Here is a 7,828-nt window from a genome sequence, read left to right on the forward strand (position 1 = left end):
AATGCAACTGATAAAGCATTTTTATTAGCGGAGTTACTAGAACTATCTCAAAAGTTAAGACAAGTTATTAGTTTGTTTTTGAATTTCGCGCAAAGTTACACCAGGGCTATCTGCGCTATCCGTCCCTAATTTAACAGTATAAGACTAGATAAAAGGCAGCTAGTCATCACCACCCACCACCAACTCTTGGGCTACTCTTTTACCAACTAATAGTGGGATTGACCGTCAGAATATAACGCTCCCACGGCTGAAAGAGCGAGCATGTTTGGTGCGACGAGGATGTGAACTCGTGACCCTCAGACTACGAGTCGAGCGCCTTAACCACCTGGCCATCCCGAGCCAAGTTATTAGTAAAATACGTTAATAAGTTTAAAATTTTTAGCAAGTGATATGATTGTGTGATTTTCTTCAGGAGTGGCGCTCGTTCTTCTCAACTAGACCACGGAAACAACACGAATTTAATTTCTAGCTTTCTCAAGCATCAACTTCTCAATCTGAAATGATATAACGAAATGTTGCACACGAAGCTGGAAACGTGAATGTTAATTATTAAGTTTTAATGATCTCGAAACCGAGGCGAATTCTGGGATAATTTTTGCAATCTAATTTACTATTGTTTAGATAACTAATAACAAATTTACAATATAGATATATTAGTATGTCCGTTCTCATTTCATTTGACTCAATACGTTGCATATTTCACAAGGAAACTTACTTTCCAAAGCATAAACTTCAGTTGCATATGCCAGTGTTGCACTTATGTTGGATCGTATATTAACATATTTAGAAATGTTTTCTTCTTCAGACGTTTACAGCTTCAACAGTGATGAACTGTATAGCTAAATGGTTATTAAAATGTTATATGACAGAGAACATTTACTTCTGTTTTAATTCCTCTTACATGATCTATTACTGGATATACTTTATTGAGTGTTCTTACTTTTAGCTGTTTAAATAAACAATGTAATGAAAGAGACATCCAGTGAAATGACTGCCATAAACGAATTGAATCTGTATAAATATAATTGTACTGTCGGTTGTATGTCCATGTAACTACTTCTTAGGGTGTATAAGAACGTTCACCAGAATTGGTATAAACTTCATTTGGTCCATGCTGGATTACATACAAAATTTCAGTATTGTATTTTACGCTTTATGGGGCGTTATTTACCACTTCTTCTCCAACTGTAAAATGGACTTTCATCAGATCTGGTAGAGACGTACAATTCTGGAGGTTTATTAGGTTCGCGCGAGGGTACACACAAACTTTCGTTTTTGTATTTTACGTTTTGCAGGTTTTATGGGCTTTTTTGCAATTTCTACCATTACGTCGTCTCTTTTGGATGGGTATAGAGCTTAGCTGTGTCTATGGAGAAATCTATACACATTTTCAGTTTTGTATTATACGTTTTTTACTGTGAACGAGAAATGTATTTTAGTCAGTCACTAAAAAGGAACACATAAAAAGCATAATTAAGTCACATCTATCGGGCCCGACATGGCCGCTTGGATAAGTAGCTCGAGTACTAATCTGAGGGTCGCGGGTTCGAATCCCCGTCACACCAAATATGCTCACTTATTAAGCCGTGGGGTGTTATAATGTTACAGTCAATCCCACTATTTGTTGGTAAAAGTGTAGTCCAAGAGTTGGCAGTGGGTAATGATGATCATCTGCCTTCCCCCTAGACTTACTCTGCTAAATTAAGAACGGCTAACGCAGATAGCCTAAGTGTAGATTTACGCGAAAATCCAAAACAAACAAACACATCCATCATGCCCAGTATAGTCAAACGAAGAGTCACAAACAACATAAAAATCAAACATGTTTCCATTATTTACATTTCTTGTAAAGGACGTTCTTACTCACAGTTTTAAATCAGTACTGCTAAAGCCAATAGTCTATAAAACAAACTTTAGCGAACCTCTTGATCAGAGTTTTCAAAATTGTACTTGTGTATCAAATGATTCTATAATACGAATTATCTGGATCTTGTTTAATTATTTCAATTGTTACTTTAAAATACGGATTAACTGGACTGTTTTAAAATACTTCATTAATACTTATAAAAGTTGATTTTGTTTTTTTAATTTTGCGTAAAGCTAATTTAGCAGTGTAATACTAGAGGAAAGGAAGCCAGTCATCACCACCCACCGCCAAATCTTGGGCCACTCTATTAACAACGAATAATGGATTGACCGTCACATTATAACGCTCTCACGGCTAAAGGAGCATGTTAGGTGTAACGAGGATTCGAACCCGCGTTTCGCAGATTACGAGTCGAGCGCCCTTACTACCCAAGCATGCTTGTGTAATAATAATTATGTGAAATACATTAAAATGTTTTAACTATTACTTGATTGCTAATGTTATCTGTGTTATTTTAGTGTTTGTTAGTAACTTTATCACCAGATGTTTCTCTGTTTTGTGTAGGTACTTCATTACCAGGCTTAGAAAAGAGTTGTTCTTGACGCTAACTATCCTAAAATATATACATGACAGTACCTTTGTATGTTTCTCTGTCTATACATTTCTTTCCAATTTTAGGGGGGTAGATGGGTGGTCTTAAATTTAACATCTTTAAGAATTATTTATCATTTTGAGCAGGTTTATAGTAAATTTTATTATATGATTTATAATAATGTCGTGAAACAACAATTACTAGGGATAGGTAATAGTTTTCTTTGAAGATAAGATTAAGTTATAAATTGCTACAACGTTTAACTTCAAATAATTGCTTTTATTTTATGCAGTGTAACAAGTTTTGAAATCGAATATATTAAATCTACTTATTGTGCTGATACAAGTTTTTAATATTATTTTCTGTTTACTGTTCATAAAATGTATTGTATTAAGAGGTGAGCACACTATCGAAAATGGAGATTAAACTATTTCATAAGTTCGTACTGAGATACATACAATATATAACATAAACAGGAATGTTAACAATAGACTATACCATTTCATAAAAGGAGATTGTATTTAAACAAGAAATACTAATTATAATTTACAATGGCATTTTACATAATTGTGATTTATTTACTGCTCGCAAAGAATGGCCCGGCATGGCCAGGTGGTTAAGGCACTCGACTCACTCGTAATCTGAGGATCCCGGGTTCGAATCCCCGTCGCACCAAACATGCTCGCTCTTTCAGCCGTAGGGGAGTCATAATGTTTCGGTCAGTCCACTATTTGTTGGTAAAAGAGTGGTTCAAGAGTTGGTGGCTAGTGATGTCTAGCTGCCTTCCCTCTAGTCACTGTAAATTAGCGATAGCTAGCGCAGATAGCCCTTGTGTAACTTTGCGCGAAATTCAAAACAAAAACAACTCGCAAAGACCCTCCTTAAAAGTCCTTCCTCCATGTGTAATCTCAATTCAGAGTGTTTCTATAGCACAAATTGTAATTTTTTAAAGCAGTTTATTATCACGGATAAATATTTTTTAACCATCTGTACAGAACTTCCATTATGTTATATTTATATATTTTGGAGCCTCATCCGTTTTTCAAACTCGTACTGTCAAGTACGGTTATGATCACAACCGTGCAATTTGATAATAGTCCTGCAGCGTGTTTAAATTGTATTGTCATAAGGCTATCATTTCTCAAGTAAACCACTCATCCATGCATACTTTCCACATTCAATTTTGTGAATGATGGTTTTCTAATATCCATTTCGATAGTCCTATAACACAGAAATCCAAAAGCGCTGCATTTAGCGATTTGACCAAAATATCTTTGTATTAATGCCCGTTTCATTCTACGGTTACTTGAGAAATGTGACGGTTTTACGGCGGATATGACTGGAAGTCTTATCTTAGTGAATTAATAACGTGTTGGCCTCATTTCCAGATAGATATCTTTTTTATTATGTTACATACTTTTGCCTCGGACATGATAACGGTTCTTGCCGCTGACCTATTTGTTCGTCTCACTTCTTTCAAGACGCTGCGGTTTATTTATCACAGGTGGGGTACGACTTGTTACAGCTCTTTTGTAGATAGTTCTCACACCTCAGATTGATCCATATTTCTTTGTTTTCTAATAACATTAAGTATAAAGTATATTCCTGTCTTAAAGTTCTAAATCCTCGATCTGAACATAGTCTTATGATATAAATGCTTAAATATCTTAGGTCAGAAAGGTCTGTTACATATCCTAAATAAAAGTGATAAATTGCATGTGTTAACACACCGCTACGTATCGAGAAACAATATAAAAATGTAATTCTTATACACTCATATTACATTGCCAATTTATATTAAATGTGGTTGTCACGTGGTATAATTATTTTTGTATAAAAACTCGTCTTAATTTACATACTGTATACCAAAGAGAATTTGTTTAACCTTTTGGTAATGAATTAAGTGCTTTTTAACCAGTTTCAAACCGTTAAAAATTATTGGTTTCTATTTAACAGGTTCTCATCATGAGAATATGATTTGCAACTAGTTTTATACAGTTAGGTATGGTTCTCTTGAAGTTTCTTATGATACAATAATTATTTGTAACAAGTTTTGTGCAGTCAAGAATTATTTTTTTCTCAACAGTGTTTTATCACGGTGCAGCAATGTATAATTAGTTCTATACCGTTGAGAATCATTATTTTCAGTACGTTCCTACCAAGAAGAAAATATTTTTCAACAGGTTCTATGCTACTAGGAAGGATCTTCTCAACAGTTGGTTATCGTGAAACAAAGATTTTTTAAAACCATTTCTATGTCATGAGTGATAAATTTTTAATCATTTTTCAGGAAAAAAGTTATATTAATTAAGAAAAGGTTCATTAACTCGCGTGGTTTGTTTTTTATTTATGCTAACATAACCTTTTGAAATGTAAAACTCAGGGAAGAATTGTGTTTTCAATTCCGATAAGAGATCATTTAAAGTGTAAAATATGAAATAACAAAACTGTTTAAAACACACATAATGAAAGGGAGTTTTTTAAAAGTAAGTTTTCTCTCGAGCACAGTTTACATCGTCTGTTTCTTTCTTCAAAATGCGTATTTATTCTTAAATTCCTTCCATCAGTTACTTTTACCTTGTATCTCTAATTTTTTTTTTTTTTCTTGTTTTAGTTGTAATAGAAAAATGCAAACCCGTCTGTATTTGTTTTTATTTTGGAATCGGAGATCCTTTTAATATAGGTTAACAGGGTACTGGTTTCTTTTGATCTTGGTGTTTTTAAAATGCAACAGAGATATCTATCTAGTCATGCATGTAAATAAAATACTGATCGTATTTGTCGTAGAATGGATGGATTGTTGCTTTATACAGCAGTAGTAGTTTCACAAAGACATCTGTACACTTTTTCATATCTTTCGACTTAGTTAAGCTTATTCCTGCTGTTTCAAGTGTGTTTATTATTCGTTTTCTTACGAGAGAATCATATTAATCTGTAGCTGGTAGAACGAATTTTTATGGAAATAAAGAATGAAATTAGACCACTTTTTAAATAATTGAGTCCCAAAACATAACCAGAAAATTACATCTCGGAATATATTCTCCTAATCAACTTCGTGCAGCTAATAAGTCATCACTGTATATAACCTCCTACTCAGTGCAGTATCACACACGTCCTTGTAATAATTAAGATATTTTTTGAACGATATGTATATATATACGTATCCTTTATGTTTATTAATCAAGACTGCAATATAATACTTCAACGTCCGCCCCTCCTCTCTGATGTTGAATCTAAGCGGCCCTCTGGTGGTGACATCATAATGATGAATTGTATAAGATATTCGGAGATCCATCTATACAGAACGGAATTATACTTATAATAGTCCAAAGTATAGTATTTCTCAAGCTATTTCGATTTATTAAAATAAAGATTATTTATTAGTCGCCAAAATCTTACAAAATATGTCAAAATTTAAGTTAATTACATAACCAGTTTCTAATAAGACTTAGAAACAATTACACGCGAGAAATGTTTAGTAAACAGAAGATCTATATCTACTATCCATGTGAACGAGAGTAAAGGAAGAAAACATTAGGTCGAATATGTCATTACGATAGAACAAGAACCAGGCGGGACCCTGTGTCCACCCTAACCTCGTTTTCTCTGACTCAACAACACTCTTAATTTCTATCAAAAAGCTAGGACTTGAGCTAATAGAAATGTTGTTAGTAGTTCTTTTTTATATGCTTTTATTTACTTAAGCTGACGATCGTTACTTGTACAACCTATCGAAATTCTCTCTTCTGCTTGCATGAACACTGATCAGACGGTTAAGTGGAAAACAGTAATATCGATAAGTACTATTACACTCATAAACTATTCTACATAAAACACTTTGTCTATTGATTTTCACAAAATATTCTTATATTATGACATATTTAAGTTGTTTGTTTCAAATGAGACGGAATAAAAATGATTGAAGAAAGGAATGTTTTTACAAGGATGATATTTTAATATCCTATAATATGCTTCAAGTAAAGAAAAAAGTAAAATAGCTTTTAACTGCATTTTGAATTTTTTTGCGTTATTTTAACCTTAGCATTATTTCACCTAAAGCCTAAATCAATAATAAATATATATTCCTTTGGTAACAAGCTCTTGTCCTTTGGTACTTATCGTACGGCTTAATGTCACCAGTTCGAATGTAACCAATCATCGAAACTAATTTCATGAGGTCATAAATGAATACGGTGACGAACAAAAAACTTTGTCAAACTGCAAGTACCTCTAATTTTAACACTAATAAGATTAGAACAAGATTAACTAAAATCAATTGATCAGTTATATGATATTGATCTTGAGATTATATATGTAAGTTAGCGGTTTCTCTAATTATCCAGTCCTTCCTTGGGTTAATTAACAAATAGATTTTTAATGAGCTACAAGAACACAATATATTGAAACAGAAGGTGATTTCTACTTTCGAGAATGAATCCAATATTTTCCGCCCTTAGCGAACGTTCAACCGAGCTCTACTTTGGCCAATTTAAATAATAAATTAAAGAAAACGATTCAGTAGATTTTTTTACTTAACAAAATGAAGCTTTTGAAGAGGACATGATGACTTTAGCAGTGACGTAAGTTTCAAATATAACCAAATAACACTCGATTATTTAATGTATATTGAACTGATAGAATGTTATCCGTTAACAATAAACACCTGGCAACTGGTTACTTAATTAACTCCTGAAAACCAGTTTTCTAGTCTGCTGATTTCTAACGGTTGAAGAATTAACCAAATAACCGAGATAGAATCAAATTGTGGGTTTTAGTTCTACCCGATGTAGACTTAAACCTGGTTATCTTAAATATTTCTCAATAAGACGTTTTCTCAAAGGTCATTCTGTTAATAAATACGTCTGTTTTTTGTGAGAGTTATTAATTATTTAGGCTAATACCGTGGTCAATAGAAAAGTTTTAAACCGGCTACTTAGTCTGACGACAGTTGGAAGAGGTATTCAGATGTTGATCAGAAAAGTGTATCTGAATACTAAGTCTGATTACGATTTGGAAAAGTGTTTAGATTTTTAATCAGATAACAATATCTGACTTCTAAGCTTGAGTACATCTCGGAAAGGTGTCCAGAATGTTATCACAAAACAGTATTTGACTTCTAAACTTGAGTAGCTGGAAAAAATGTTCAGAGCTTAATAATAAACCAATATACGGTTACTTAGAGTGGGGAAAGGTGTTCAGATATTAATCAAAATACAATATTTGGCTTCTAAGCCTGAGTAGTTGGGAAAAGTGTTCAGAACTTAATAACAAACCAGTATATTATTATTAGCCTGACTGCAAGTTGGAAAAATTGAACAGAGATTAATCATTGAACAATGTTTGGCTTCTAAACCTGAGTAACTCAGAGT

Source organism: Tachypleus tridentatus, chromosome 13, assembly GCF_004210375.1.
Source record: "Tachypleus tridentatus isolate NWPU-2018 chromosome 13, ASM421037v1, whole genome shotgun sequence".
Lineage (NCBI taxonomy): Eukaryota > Metazoa > Arthropoda > Merostomata > Xiphosura > Limulidae > Tachypleus > Tachypleus tridentatus.